This window comes from Peromyscus eremicus, chromosome 17 (genome assembly GCF_949786415.1).
Source record: "Peromyscus eremicus chromosome 17, PerEre_H2_v1, whole genome shotgun sequence".
Lineage (NCBI taxonomy): Eukaryota > Metazoa > Chordata > Mammalia > Rodentia > Cricetidae > Peromyscus > Peromyscus eremicus.
Window position 1 is genome coordinate 31,784,110 of NC_081433.1, and position 14,559 is coordinate 31,798,668.

The 14,559-nt window shown below is 44.3% G+C and overlaps 1 protein-coding gene across 2 annotated transcripts in view; it reads left to right on the forward strand.

Annotated features, from left to right (window-relative positions):
- Positions 1–1,632: 1,632 nt before the first annotated feature.
- Positions 1,633–14,559, forward strand: part of Slc7a2 (solute carrier family 7 member 2) — a 55,912-nt gene continuing 42,985 nt past the window's right edge. For both annotated transcript variants that reach the window (XM_059244655.1, XM_059244654.1), the window contains exon 1: positions 1,633–1,767. The gene's annotated coding sequence lies outside the window, so the exon portion shown is untranslated. The remainder of the gene's footprint in view (positions 1,768–14,559) is intronic.

A 14,559-nucleotide genomic window follows, 5' to 3' on the forward strand; every position in this document is an offset into this window, starting at 1 on the left:
CACCATGCCTGGCTATTTCCAGTGTGGCTTTGAACTCACAGAGATCTGAATGGATCTCTGCCTCCAAAATGCTAAGATTAAAGGTGCGTGTGCCACCATTTTCTGGCCTCAATGTCTATCTAGTGGCTGTTCTATTCTCTGACCCCAGATAAGTTTATTAGGGTGCACAATATATTGGGGAACACAATATCACCACAGAGTGGAATTCTCTATAGTCATGTCATATGACCCTAAGATAGATTGCATCCAGGGCTTGTTAGGGCCAGCGCTTCAGTCCTGCTCGAAGGCAGCAGGGTCCTTGCTCTGATCCCAACCTACCTAGAGTCAAAAATCAACCTTGTTCTGAGGTTAGAGAAACTCAGCATGACTATCCATTACAGAATGATAGCCACAAAACCTTCTATTTAAAAATACATATATACGTGATTTTTTTAAATAATAGATCCATTGTCCTTATAAAATCAGCAAGGCATCATGAGGCTTGAGAAGTGTGGGACTGAGTTTAAATAGACATTTGTTGCTAGTGTATCAATTCACTAGATGTCATTAAGGACAGTTTGCACGGAGAATCTGTGATAAAATGGCAGAGGTCTATGCTGCTGCCTTTTATTGCTTAGCACTTTTACTTTATCAGCTCCCTCGTATTCACTATGCTCTCTAGACTTGGAATTCTTCACTGAGAACCATGGTTAACGTCATTGGATACACAGCCTCTGAAGATGGTAACAGAAATTGTGTGCACTCGAGTTAAATTTATGGACTGCATCACATGAATGGGCACGTGGCTAACATCATTAGTAGCAGTTGAATAAAGAGCCCTTCACCACAGTGTAAGCTGAAAAGGGTAGCCCTTCCTACCAAAACCATAAAAATATACAGTAATACTCAATTCTGGGCCAATGTTCTGCTTCGTTTTCTGTTACAAGAAAGTTTCACATTGTAACTTTAATCTTATCAGAAATTCCTAAAGTAAACAAAATAGCAGGGAATGAGAAACCTTGATTGTGTAACTTCTGCTTTTGCTGGCTAGGAAATACCAACTATCGTTTTCTTAAAACCCACCTCCAAATAACCATGACTGCCTGCCTATTCACAGGTCTCCAAGTTTTGATCTCGTTAGAGGTACTCTTGGACAACCGCTTCTGGCTTATTATCATCATATACTACTATTGCTTGTATGTTCCCAATTCTCCATGAAAAAGAGACAAAAATCCTGCTTCCAAGAAACTTCAGAAACGCCCCTGCGATTGGGTTCTGCCGAGGCAAGGGGGTATTTCCACCCCCACCCCCAAACCCCACCCCCCGCCAAGGCCCCCTGCCTTTCCGACCCACGCTCACCCACCCACCCAGCCCAGAACCACGTGTGCGCGCGCCCTGGCCCTGGCCATACAGAGGCGCGGAGCCGGACACCGCCTTCCCGGGGCTCTGGCGCGCGGCCGCGGCACGCGCTCCGGGCGGGGGTCGCGAGCACGAGGGAGGGGCGGGGCTGGGAGGGGCGGCCCCGCCTCTCTCCCCGCCCCTCCGCCCACCGCCCCGCCTCTCGCCCCGCCCCTCCGCCCACCGCCCCGCCCCTCCGCCCCTACTCAGAGGGGCGCCCACGTGCCCAGCCCGCCTTCTGCAGCGCGGCGGCGGGAGCGTCTGTCTGCGCCGACCTGGAAGGTAGCGGCGGCTCCTCTAGCTAGCCTTCCCCAGCTTGGGATCCCCAGCGCACCGCAGCCGGTCGCTCGCCGGTCCCCGTCCGCGTCGCGCGTCCCGGGCGCTGCCCCAGTAAGTTGTTGCAGAAGAGTGCGCGGGGGGCCAGAGGGAAAGCGGTGGGACGCGCGGGCGTCCAGGCCGCGTCCAGCTGCGCGCAGCTGCCCCGAGGCCGCGCGAGCATCCGGGGGTCCTGCGGGCAGGGGCTGCAGCCTCGGACTCTCGTCCTCCGGGCTGCACCCTGGGCTGACACCCTCCTCCTCCTCTTGTCGATCCCCGGGGCCGCTGGTTCACTCGCACACTCAAGGCGTGCATGATCCCCAGCGGCCACGCGGGTCGTAGAACTTGGGATAGGGCCTGACACTGGGACTCCGCGAGTGTCCATAGTCACTTTAGTTCTGGGGGACCCTCAGTATCTCTCTCTCCGAGAGGGCAGCCTGCCTCCCACACCCTCCGCACGGAGTGGTCCCCCCGAAGTCGCCTTTCACTCCCTTGGGATTCTTAGTTTAAATTTGGAACAAGGCTTGGATCGCTAGAAGTCTTTTCCCATCCTGCTCTGGATCTGTAAGACAGGTAAAATGACCCACTTGGGGTGGGTTGCGGGGGCGTCTGTATTGATGTTTTAAAGTAAATGGGTGCAGCATTAAGCGCTTGAGTTGGTCTGTGCCTTTTATCCTATTTCACGAAGCCTTCAGCCTTGATTGCCTTAAGACCATTGCTTCAGGTTGTAGCTCTGACTCGTCTATTCCGCCTTCTGTTGCCCATATATGCAGTATGCGGTGTAAGGAGGCAATCCTGTAGTTATTTCAAAGAAATATGCTCAACAGAAGTCGGACGGTCGTAGATGGCTCTCAAAGTGGAAACTGCCTGCATGCCAGAAGTGAAAGAGTTAATCCGGCTCAAACTTTAAACGCCCTAAAACTGTCTTCAAAGATCTTTAGGTCATGACTCCTTTGGGACTGAAGAATTAGATCCGTGCGGATCCGTTCTTTGCTAGAATGGAGCTATCAGATTCTAGGGCTTGGGCCGTGCAGTTAAGTGTGTCTGGCCTAACACTTCATTCTTTTAAAACTTATTTTTCTTTTCGACCTCCATATTAATATTTATCTTCTCAGTAAAGAGAAACATTTTGTTGTCTCTGGCTAGGGGCTGTACAGATGGAGAATATCCTATTTTTTATGGGGTTTTTTTTGTGCTATTCGATCTTTTTTTTCCTTCTAATTGCACCAAAGTAGCATGAAGACATGATACACCAGCTCAAAACATTTTTTTCCCTTACGCTCAAACGTTGCTAGTTGGCAACTGTCCAGGAGTGAATCCTGGAGGCAGGATGACATGTGTTCGCATTTTCAAGCTTTCTCCTTTGCTCCCGGCTCTCTTTCATTTGTCTCTTGATTAGTGAGTGTTATTTCCCTTAAGACATTTTAACCTTTTGGGATATGTCCCGACCTTGAGAGCTTCATGGTATCTGCAGAGATTCAGTTTGCAGAATCCTGATCTTCACTTGCTCAGCAAAACCTTTTTGATTCAGTCTCCAGTTTTTATCACAAGGCTTACAGTTGAGAGCCTGGGAAGAGAAATGACAACTGGGAGGGCAACATGGTCGCTGTGGGCATTTTAAACGTCTGAGAATTTGTTGAGTTTTTTTTCTGCATTCCCATATCTCTGGGCCCTTTGAACACGTGTGTCTGGAGAGCTTTAAAGCTACACGCCACTCACCTTTGCAGAGGCATTTGCCTCCTCTCCCTCCTAGGTGGCTCAGTGCCAGCCTTTCGTGTTCTTCTCCTACCTTCTAGTTCAAGTCCGTGTTACTTCTTCTGACTTTTAGCCAGGAACCCTCCTCCTAAGTGGCCATTTTTCTTTTTCCAAATATTCTCCCCTAAAGGTTTTCTTTGGTAACATATCTAACCCAGCTAATGAGTTAATGTTCTCATTTGGTTGCTCCTGGTGTGTGTGTGTGTGTGTGTGTGTGTGTGTGTGAGAGAGAGAGAGAGAGAGAGAGAGAGAGAGAGAGAGAGAGAGAGAGAGAGGGAGGGAGGTGTTCAGAGCCATCTCCTGGTTTTATCTCATTGCCTTTCAGAGGCAGCTTTCAGAACAGAATTCTGAAAACATCCTCACGCTGCTATTTGTTTCATTTTCCCCCAGACATAGTAGGGACATAATCTTGAAGTCTGGTTTCTTAATAGATGACTTCTTGTGTGCCAAATATTTAGAACAAAAGGAAATTTTTCAGTTGAATGTGTTTCTAAGCTTTCGTGTTTGATACTGTGTGCCAAAGGAATGCTTCTCCATACGTCTGAAAGGCTGTGGGAGCTGTACGACCTCATTCTCATTATGTTTATCAAACACCTTAGCAAATTTAAATGTTTAACTACTTCTGAACCGTTATGAAAATATCCAGAACTACGTCGATAAAACCTTGAGCAATAATAAAAACCCATGAAACGCTTCCCTTTGTGGTTTTCTATTTCAATAATTTGTTGTTCTATTCCCTCACCTAGTGTGACCTAACACCTGCTCAGTGTGTCTTTTTTGTACAATAGACGGCAGTGATTCCAACAACTTGAGAAAACATGTTTTGTCTGTCTTCTAATGCTCTCATACCTCCACTGAAAACGTATTGGGTCCCTACAGTACACCAGGCATTGGGTGACCCCAAACTAATGACTGCCATCATGGGGGGGGGGTTCTGTAATCATTTTTGCATTTGGGAAACTCTTCCTTGCTGGATTTGAAGAATGGTTTGTTGTTAACTTTTTGACAGTAACAAATCTCAACACGTGGCTTGGGTGCCATGTGCATTCAAGCACCAGGATGGCTGCATGTGACATATGAAGACAGTGCTGCTATTTGGTTATCAAAAGCATGCATGCTGGGTATTTTTGTTTCACAGATAGCAACAAATTTACGTTGATCTGCTCATACACCCTTTTACTTGTTTTTCTGGCTTTTGTCTTTGAAGTAGTAGCCTTAGTGGTGGAACTGTGAGTGCTACTTTGTAAAAACCAAACCTAGTAAGGATTCATTTCCAGCAGGCGGCAGCCAGTCAAGACAGTCCCAGCTTCTTTTATTCATTTTTCTTGTCTGACTCAGTAAATGTAACTGTTCTGTGCTAATCTGTGGGGGCAGACAGAATACTATTGCTTTTCACATACTTACAAACACTTTTAGACCACAGGTATCACTTTCTGAAGACTTCCCCTGCCCGAATGACAACATTCTGACTGGTAAGTATGGCTAGTATCAACTTTAAAAAGCTATCTGAGTTAATGTGGCTTTTTTCTAAACTTTGACTAGCTTTGAAAAGTGTGGGTCGGCCATGTGGCTTCTCCGTTCTTACTGCACCTTTCAGTTTGGATCTCTGCCCTTACAGAGAGCTGGGCTGCTTCATTGTACTGGGTGGATGTGGATACAATATGTTGTTGGAAACCTTGGGTTTTCTTAACGAAGGGCTTTATTCATCTGCGGCTGGCTCATCAAGCTAGAGGCTGCCATGTATTCTCTTTTGTGCTATATGCTTATCTGCTTGTAAAGGAGCAAAGATAAAGTTTAGATTTGTAGAATAAGCTTAAAAATGAAGAGCGTGTTAACACATGCTAGGAAGCTAGAATATCGCCGTGTGTGCTGGCCCCTCCCTTCAGAGAACTGACCCTGATCAGAGAATCTGCAGCACAGAGAGGGAATATTCCATGACCTCCAGGAATTAATTCCATTTAAGAAATACTTGTTAAACAATTTATAACAAGGGAAGCTTATGGCCCTTGTTGGGTCTTGCAGGTTGTCTCCACTGCTGTGGGGAAAATCCTCTTCTTTCCTGAACTCATGCTGGCTTTGAGACTCTGGTTGTCTGCCCACCATGTCTAATATGGCGCGTCTCGACACTTCTTGGCAGTTCTCGGGCCATGGAGATGCCCTTCCGGTGTCCATGTGGTGGGCACAGCATATAGACCTTGATGTCCTGTCGCCCAGGGATGCAGAGCAATAACAGAGTCAAGACGCTCACTTTATTCTAGTGCTTTGCTGGGTGGGAGGGATGTACATAATTAAAATAATTTGGATCCATTGCACTTAAAAACAGGCGTTTTCTTTTTTTATACCGTCAGATAGTAAACCTTAAAACTCACGTGTTATTTGTTTTACTTTTTGTGGGGAGAAAAATGGTGCTTGAGCTGATACCTTGATCAAAATTGGGACATAATTGTGAGGATTTCTTGCTTCACCTTGGCAAACAATGATGGTGCTAGTCACTGGTAGAATTAAAAGCTATTTTATATTGAACCAAAAGGAAAAATTAGAGTGTCTTTCCAATTTCAGCAGTATTTGTTTAATATGAATTTGGGACAGATTTTCTAAATGCAATACAATTTCTTTTAAAAAAACAAGAAACAAACTTAAGATACTTGAACAATGGTATCTAGGTGTCACCCACAATGTGTGCTTTACCAGAGCACATGGCTCTTCTGGGTAGTTTCCCCTGCCTTTAATTCCAATTTATAGAAGGTCTGCGTCACACGAAAGCAACTCAATGTGCTTCTGAAGTTGACATGCCAAATTTACCTCTACCACTCTATAAAACTTGTGCTATTTAATAATGACATTTTAAGCCAGATGACTGAGTGCAATGTCCCAGATCAGGATTCCCTTAGAATAAAGCTTTGCAACTTCCATCCCAAGAATATCCTAGGAGACATTCTGTGTGGAGTTTTCCATAGCTAGAGATTAGTTTATCTGTTGCGCATTAATACCTGTTGTACGTGTGTTTGCGTGTGTTTTGTGTGTGTGTGCGCGCGTCCACATTTATGCTTGGCTAATAGTTCACAGAACGTTTTTTTAGTTTGCCTAGCGGTTGTCCTGATAGTTAAAAAAAAAAAAAAAAAATCAAGACTGAGCATGGTGGAGTACCTTCAATTCCCAGCCTGGCATGGGGAAGGCAGAAACAGGCAAATCAAATGAAAAATTCATCCTGATAGTTTGTATCAACTTGGAAATGAATTCCTCTGGGAGGAGCCTGTTTTTGAAGCTTCAGGTGGCTCTGTAAAGCACTGTTGCCTGCTTTGTGGGCTACTTTCCACTCAAGAAACATTTATTCAGGGGAAGAAAGAAGAACCCGTGGCCATAGCAGCTAGCTCCTCTTCACAGCAGTGGCCTGTGACATGTCTGATGAGACTTACAGATATTTTGTGATAAGTTTTTCTCTACCCATCCCACCCAGTTCCTTTCTCCATAAAAATGAATGCTGATCCATGACCATCTTGTGTGAGATTTCTGGACATTCAGAGTCTCTGCTTCCACCCACTAGACAGCTAGAGTTTCTACAAATTGGGATAAGAATCTCACAATACAGAAGCCACTCTTGATGGCTTGGGGAGGTACCTGGAGAGATTCTGTTGAGTCTGCATGGAGCAATCTTGGTCATGCATTCTGTCTTCCTTGATGCTTTAAGATGACCTACAGATTCCAAGGTGGGCAGTAGCGGTTGGGGACTCACTGTGAGATCAACTGGTAAAAAGATAAGGTTTTTCCATCCCCTGTAATTAATGTGATCATTAAAGCAGAGGGGACTATACTGAGTAGCCTGGAGTTTGGGAACAGGTTTTTACCCGGGAGAAGTCCGGGTAACTTGTCCGGGTATCATATCTAACTTGATACAAGCTAGCAGGAAGAGTTTTCATAGTAGCATAAGCATGACCTGCCTCTTTGTGCTGTGATGAAAAGTGTTATACTTCCCTCTAATCTCTAGCATCATAGTCTATTCTCCGAATTCTCAGATTCATGGATTTCAGCATGCCTACAGATCAAGAAGTGAATTTGATTCAGTTTTAGCAAAAGAGCACCTCATTTGTGTATTTGTGATCACACCCATAAACAGGTCCAACAAGAATGGGTAAGGATGATATGTAGTGTTGGAACATCTTTGAAATGACGTTCAGATCCATCTTCCTGTTTGGTTGTACATCTAATGTAGAAATTGTGGAAATCTCTGGAATTTCGTAAACTTGTTGAAAAAGAGCCTAGCTAAATGCTAGTAGCGGGGGGAAGGAACATGTGACTGGAGCAAATGACTAGTTTGTAGCAGTTGCTGGTTACATTTGCTTCATAATGTGCTGAACCAATGGCAGTGAGCCCAGAGCGGGGTATTTACAGTCAGTTTCTCTGCTGAAGTCCATCTTTTGCAGAGTTTGTGTGGTCGGGATTTGTAATATTTGGTTAAGGGGGTGGAGGAGAGAAAGAAAAGGCCCTCTGATGTACTGCATTTGTAGCCCAGAGCTCACGTAGGGGGAACAAGTCTTGTATGTGTGCTATTCATCAAGGAAAGAGCACAGGGCGCATTTACATGCCATTGAGGAACAGTAGTGGGTGTTGATACAATTTGTAGTACTAGCTGTGTAAACACATCCTAGGCTGGTGCCATATTAAACTCCTGAAACTGAACCTCTCCAAAACAGCCGTATTCTCAGGGGATTCGTGCATGAATAAGGCTTATCTGCCTGTAGATGCTGTTGGTTTTATCGCATAAGGATGGTGAGACATGATTGTAGTAGTTGGTTTTGTATCCCAAACTCTCCAGTACCTTGAAAACTGTCTTGTGACAAATGTCTGTCGTTTTCCAATGTCCATTTCTTGCATCCTTCCCTATGGACAGTTAATGAGTTCCTGGCGCTTACTTCTATCCTAAACAGAGCACTAGACAAATGTGTAAAGGAAGAAAGCACCTGAGAACAACATTTTAGAATGCTCTGTAAGCTCAGAAATCAAGAGAGAGAGAGAACATTGAAAATTGAGACAGTGGATCCAGGGCAGAACTTAAGAATTTAGATGTGGAAGAAAGAACCAGTTTGTTTCAGGCCATTTTGTTTTTGTGAAAGAAAACTATAAAAGTTGCTAAAATGCACACTTCGTGTGGAATTTTGCAAATGGGAATCAAATTACAATACCCACTTAAAAGTTTTTAGATTCATAATTTTCTTAGACCCTAACATGTTTGCATATTTTTAGTAGAGTGGCATTGTGAGGATGTGAAAAATTTTAATAAATGGCATACTTTACAAGGAAATGAAAAATACAGGCTTAATCTGAAAAACAGAGACATTTTCAGTATGGGTTCTAAACCGTTAACGTCAGCGCGAGCTGAGCCCCCACAAATGGCACTTCTGAGCAAGTGCTGTTTGTAAGTGCTTTTGTGTTAGCTCAAAATAAAAGAAGAAAGCTGTGTGAATTTTTGTGTTTTCAGATTATCCTAGGTAACAGCTGGTTTGCACTTAGTTCAGTGACCCAAACCAAAAAAGAGCAGACTTTGCATAAAATTTCTGTTGATATTGCATGTTGGCCTCACTGAAATGGATCATAGGAACTTTCTGCATAATGAACAGCATATTTACATTGTTTGGACCTTTTTTTCCCCCTGCTACAGATCACAAGGGAGATATGAAGAGCAAACAGCCCAGTACTGTCACCTTAAAAGTTATCCTTGTGAAGTGTTTAGAATACTCTTCTGTTTTTCTGCCTCTAGGCATTTTCCATGCCTTCTCTACCACTAAATGTGATCAGTTATCTCACTGAACTCCCAGCACTTGTACTAAGTCACCTTTTGCAGGGATTTTAAATTGTATGGTGTGGGCCTCTAGAATCTCAGGGTTTGGGATGTGGAGACAGGAAAGTCAGGAGTTCAAGGTCAGCCCCAGCTGCAGGAAACCCTGTCTCAATTCCCCTCTCTCTTCACACAATTTAAAAGTATTTAGGGGTTGGGGATTTAGCTCAGTGGTAGAGCGCTTGCCTAGCAAGCGCAAGGCCCTGGGTTCGATCCTCAGCTCCAAACAAAAAAAGTATTTAGATAGTTAATCTACTTTTTCTGCCCATTGGTGGATGACCTTTCGTAGTGTTCAGCTTTCGTGGTATGCAGTGGTGAAAGCTACAGACGATGGTGGTACCTTAGGGTGGAATGAGAACTATTCCCAAAGTGCAGGTTGTGGTGGCATTGTCCTGTAACACCAGCATTGAGGAGGCTGGGGCAGGAGGATTTTGAACCCAAGGCTAGCCTGGGCTCCAGAGTAAGCCTCTGTCTCCCCCCAAACAAAATTGGTGTTCCTGAAGTGGAGTAGTTCTCCTAGAAGGGAGTAGGAACACCAACTGTCTTCTTTGGTAATAAGAGTAATAACATTTTTGAATTTTCTATTTTAAGAATGGGCCTTTATTTCATAACATAGGATCTTAATGCATTATATGTTAGGTTCAGGGAATAAACAGGGTTGAGTGAACTATGGTTCCATTTCTCATTTGTTAGGCTCTTTTCAAGAGTTGGTGGGAAAGTCATTTCATTGAATTAAGTATAAAAGTAAAGAAGGAAAAAATGCAAAAAATGCTATTTGTTTCTTTTTTGTCCTCAATAAAATGATGTGTGTAGAATAATGCTTTAAGAAGTTTCATCTACAATAATTACTTACTGTACTGAGATTTGCGTATCTTTTATTTTTTGTTTTTGAGACAGGGTTTTTCTGTGTAGCCCTGGCTGTCCTAGAACTCACTCTGTAGACCAGGCTGGCCTCAAACTCAACAGAGATCTGCCTGCCCTGCCTCCTGAGTGCTGGGATTAAAGGTATGCCCCACCGTCACCCTGCCAGATTTGCACATCTTTAAAGATGAAATATTCAATATTGCTTGCCAACATTAGTGAATTCTCAGATTGCTGGCGCAGAATCATATCTCTTACATTTCTTGTCAAGCAGAGTCACGCCTGGCTATTCTTCATAGGTCTACATATTGTGTAAACGTGAGCTGACTCTGGGATGTCTGTGCAGATGTAGCTGAGAGCAATCACATTTCTAAATGGCTACCATAAATGTCAACGTGTTCACATTTAAAGATAACAAATGGTTGAGGATGTCTGTATCTGTTTTAATACCCCACCACTGCAGTGTTGGTTTTTCCAGCTCTTTACTCCAGTGCCTGCGGGGGACAGGGGTAGTTAGGACTTCACAAGACTGTTTACGTTACTACTCTGAAGGAGCAAGTGGCCTGTCCCTCCCTGTTCCCTGTTCCTTAAGATTCCCTCTCCCTGCTGTGATCCTTCTAAACACATTGCGCTTGATGCCACTCTTGCATTAGAGGTCCTGGTGTATAGCTGGGACATTCCTGATGGTTTATGATGTGTGGAGTGCTGACATCAGGCCCCATGCCATTCCCTTCCTCCCCCTCCTCTTCCTTCAAAATGAAATGAGTAGCTCGCTTAAACCCAAGCCTAATGCTCACGAGTGTCTGAGCTGAAATGCTGGGTCTTGTGTGGACTCTCTCTGGGTGTCCCCCTGTTATCTATTATCCTTGGCCTGAAGAAATGCTCAGAGGTTAAGAGCACTGGCTGCTTTTCCAGAGGTTCTGAGTTCAGTTCCCAGCAACCACATGGTGGATCGCAACCATCCGTAGTGAGATCTGGCGCCCTCTTCTGGTGCCCAGGCATACATGCAGTCAGAATACTGTATACATAATAAATAAATAAATCTTTTAAAAATAGACTGTGTTTTCTGCAATCATGGAGGAGGCACAGGCTCTAGGGAATGTGCTGGTGTGTAAGGATCCTGTGCTCGTCTTCTGCTTATCCCTCCTCCCTCTGTTTTCTCTGCCCTGTTTTCCTCAATCCTGACTGTAAATGCTGACTCTGGAGTCACGGACAGCCTTTGTAAGAATATACCATGGGAGCAGGGTAGAGTTAACCCTTAAGAAAGCTTTCATCTCATCAGTCTATGCCATTGTGTTATCTTTGTGAGGCAGATCTCTGGTTACTCAGGAAAGTGTTAGTGGTGGGCGTTCCCAGTTCCCTCTTGGTTATGAGTTTGAATGGTTGCTTCTATGAGTAAAGAATTCATGTAGAGTAACAGTTCCCACGGGTTGAACTCTTTTCTCCTGTTACTATATTTGTTACTGTTGCAGTTCTTTACAGGCCTGAAAGCATTCCTTGGTTTACCTTTGTGTTGTGTGTACCCTGTCTCTGAAGTATTAATCATTGGGTGTCTAGTGAACAGGTTATATTTTTGTCAGGTTTTTCAAGGACAGCATGCACTTCATAGAGACGTACTGATCCAAAACATCAGACCTACTCACTGCGGCGGGGGAGGGGAATCTCATTCCAGCTTAGACTCTCGACAGCTCAAAGTTAGAGTGAGAACTCATACTGGTCACTGAAGACTGTGTCCTTTCTGAAAGCTGCCTCATGACAAGCTGTGGCATGTGCACCTGTTAATTTCACAAAATAGTCTATTGTCCTTAGAGGAAATGACCTCATTTAAGAATCTTTGGATTGCTGGCTTAAAGGTAAATTTTAAAAGTTTTAAAAGTGTGTGTGTGTGTGTGTGTGTGTGTGTGTGTGTGTGTTGACTTTTAATTTTGTGATACTACAATTTTATACAAATAATATAAAATCTGCTATCTGAAGTTTTTTTAAGTATCCAATTCAGTATTGTTAAGTACATTCACATTGGTGCTCAATAGTTTTCCAGTGCTTTTGAATCCTGAAAAAAAAGGGGGGGGAAGAAACTATATCGCTGGGGTGGGGTGGTAACCACCATCCTATTTTCTGTCTCTATGAATGTGTAAGAAGAATTTTACTTGTCCTTTGTGACTGGATTGTTTTATTTAGCAGAGTGTCCTAAATGTTCATTCATGTTTTACTGTGTGTCAGAGTTTGTTCCCTTTGTGGGAGGGGACATGTGTGTGGGTGTGCTTGCTGGTGTGTGTATGTTCATGTGGAAGCCAGCTGTGGTCCCTTAGGCTGTCCAGTTTGTTTGAGAGAGTCTCTGACTGGCCTCAAGCTAACTATGTAGGTAAGGCCAGGAAACCCTGGGGATCCACATGTCTCTGCCTCCCCAGCACTATGATTACACGTGTGTGCTGCCACACCACGTTTTTACATTTTATTTATTGTGAATAATGCATCCATGAGCACAGACACGTACCTGTTTCCTGGAGACCCTGCTGTCTTTTAGCTGTGTGCCTAGAAATAAAACTGCTGCATCATGTGGGAATTCTACATTTTAGTTTTTCTTTTTTAGTTTGCAGTACTGTTTTCCAGAGAGGTGGTACCATTTCACATTCCCACCAACAGCATGCCATCTAATTGGCTCTCATTCTCACCCTAATCTTTGGAGGGCACTTTGTAGTTACAAAGTCGCTCTAATGTCTCCAAAACAAAAACAAAGCAAGCCTTTCAAACTTCTATTCATACACACAGATTTAAAATCTTGCCGGGTATTTTTTCCAGGATTTAAACGGTTTAAAAAGATATCTCAGGATGTCTTGTCTGTATAGTAGTGACCATCATGGGGTGGGGGACTCCTGGGATTGTTTCATGCAAATTGCATTTAAATATTAAACATTCACAGTAATGCTGGTTTCTTTCTATATGGGAATGTGTTCACCCCTTGTAGAATTGCTGGGCAGCAAAAACACCTCCACGCATCTGTGATGGATGCTTGCTTTATCCCAGAGTCTACTACTAATCTGGACCCAATTCTTTGGATCCAGAAAGGAACATAAATGAATGAAATCCTTATGCAATAAAGTAAGGAATTTGTGGAACTAAAACGAACCAGGGACCAATTAACTTAGAAAATACTCTGTGTCCTAAAACATAACAGTGCACGCTGGGAGCAGTGACGGATAAACAGTTTTAAAGGACTCAGTGCCAGGAAGCCTGTAAGTCCAGCAAATGGGAAGGTTGAGGCAGGAGGATTGTGAGTTCAAGATCAGCCTGGCCAACTTAGTAAAACCCTGTCTCAAGATAAAATGTTGGAGCTGGGATGTGACTCAGTGAGTAAAGGACTCGCCTAATGTGAACAAAGACCTAGGTTCGATCCCCAGCACTTCCTTCATAAACCAGGGCAAGAGATGAAGCGGAAGGGTAAGTTACACATCCCAGACCAGGCTGGGATACTTAGCTAGACCGGCTTGGAAGAAAAGAAACACCACGCGAAAAAACCAAGAATTTGTTCAGATGGTACCCCAGTGCCGGATGCTACATGAATTGGACCCCGTGAGTAAATGATAGAGCATTTTCTTCTCGTCTCTGGAGAAACGGTTCCCTGTCTCCTGAGTGGGTACCCTGGCCGAGCCATGAGTAAGGGCAGTGCCTGCTCTTTTGAATTAAACACACCACTGGGATAGAGGGGGAACAGGGAGTGAAAGGGAAATTACACAGGTAAACAGCTGACCGAAATACATTGTTGCATCAGTTGAACCTTTAAACTTAAGAAAGGTTTACCAAATCAATATTTACTTGATCTAAGTGTTATGCTGTGGTGTCATGACCCTTGGCCCTTTTCCGGAGTCATCGGTAACAAGAGCATGGCTGTTGGTTTTTCTAAATTCTCTAGTCCCTGTGGTCTTGCTGGATGAAAGGATGGGGATGGGGAATGGGTGTGAGGTTTGGTGCAGTATGTGCTTTCGAGGAGGATACTTGCCTCTTCAGCCTGACTGTCGGCTTGAATGTGTGCAGAGAACCAGGGACAGAGCATTGTTTTCTTTGGCCACGGAATTGTCGTTAGATTGCAGCAGCTGCCGTAGCTGACCCAATTGGTGAAATTATTAAGTCCACTCCACGTAGTTAAGTGAAGGGATAGGTAACAGGGTCTGGGAAAGGTGTGGCGCAGTCTGGCAGTGTTCTCTGGAGAACTCTGCTCGGTCTAGCTCCGGCGTCCAGGGTCCAGGAACCAAGTGAGACCCCGCATCCGGACCTTGGGTCTTCAGCGTCCTCTCTCAGCCCCACCTTGTAGGCGTGACAGTTACCAAAGCCTCAATCGGGGTTGGAACTTCTAGGTCAAAGCTGGAATGGCTACCCACTACAGATACCCTACAGAAGCACCTATCCTGGGGTCACACTCT